The 1,433-nt window shown below is 40.9% G+C and overlaps 1 protein-coding gene across 1 annotated transcript in view; it reads left to right on the plus strand.

Moving 5' to 3' along the window:
- Window positions 1-1,433, plus strand: part of LOC101851104 (cytochrome P450 7A1) — a 23,324-nt gene that overhangs the window by 21,168 nt on the left and 723 nt on the right. The window lies entirely within an intron of this gene.

The raw sequence follows: 1,433 nt of genomic DNA on the forward strand, positions 1-1,433 counted from the left end.
ATATATATATTTGTAGAAACTGCAATAAAGAAAAAAATTCAAAGTTCTGGGCTTAGAACTAGATCTAGTACATTTTAACAGCTGACCGGCGATTTTAAAAAAAAAATTTTAGTCGTCCGGATAACAGAGAATGCTCTTTAAGTCGGATGCAATACCACCAGGCACATAGCAATAGAATGTCTGGACTTTGGAGAGACCCGAAGGAAATATTTCAAGTACGCATACACATTTAAGAAATTTGCCTCCGTCGTTGATGCCAACAGATCTCTCGATTTTACGAAGACCATTGGCCTTTACTCTAAAATTAGGAAATATTAATTGTTACTTTAGACATGTAAATCGCCGATTTGATAACTAGATTTTATTATATGTTTTAGATATTTTAACCATTGGGACTCGCAAAGTAAAACCAAGCGATGCAACAAACTCCTGGGAACGTTACTGCCGTGTTTCCGTGTGCTCATAATTTGGCTTTATGCAGTTGAGGGCGCCGTAAAACCTTTTACAAACAAAGGAGAACTAACAGGGAAACCCTTGGCGTGGACAACTGGGGACGGACAGGGAAGATAACTGGGGACGAACAGGGGAGATCTATGTTTGCGATAGGAAAGTTTGAAATGAAAGATGTGACACATTAAAGCCTAGCAAGGGTGTGAAACATTAGCTAGAAGTTGTGAAGTCTGTTATAATGTGATTTTAGTTTCCACTGCAGAGTTCAATGACATTTTCAGGTTATTTTGGTGACCCAGTTCTGAGCACCCCACACACTTCTTCCAAGTTCTTGTTTGTTTGTTTGTTTGAGTGTTTGCTTGTTTGTTTGTTTGTTTGTTTGGGGAGGGTTGGTTCTCGCTGTTGTTGTTGTCGTTGTTGTTGTTGTTGTTTATATTGTTGTTTTTGCTCTGCTTTTGTTTTGTTTTGTTTTGTTTGTTTGTTTGTTGTTGTTGTTGTTGTTTGTTTGTTGTTATTTTTTTGGGGGGGTCCCTCATGGTGACTTTGCGACGGGCTCAAAGAACCGACCTTGTTGACTGGATGTGGCCCGCGGCGTAGTTTGGTGGCCTCTGGTCAAGAAAACTTTGAGTGAGGGGCTGCAAGGCTCCACTGATAGGTCCTACTTGTTTCTCTTTTCCTCTGTTGCTTCTGCCTGTCTGTTTTCCTCTTTCCTTACACTAACAAGCCGCAACTGTCCTGATGCCCTTCTCTTTTGTTAAACAACTCAAGCACCCCGCGGATACACGCATAGATCAGTAACTGTGCTGTTGCCGTTGGACGCTTAACTTGTTATTGAGTCACTCCGTCATCCCAGTAGGCCGTAGTGTCTCTCTCAATGCGGGTTGAACCTGACAGGCAGGGTCGAAGCAACTCTCTAAAATTGTCTACATTATGTCGATTGGGGAGTAAAATACCTGTATGGATGATAATAATAATAATAATAA

The sequence above is a fragment of the Aplysia californica genome, unplaced genomic scaffold (assembly GCF_000002075.1).
Source record: "Aplysia californica isolate F4 #8 unplaced genomic scaffold, AplCal3.0 scaffold00037, whole genome shotgun sequence".
NCBI classification, from domain to species: Eukaryota; Metazoa; Mollusca; class Gastropoda; order Aplysiida; family Aplysiidae; genus Aplysia; species Aplysia californica.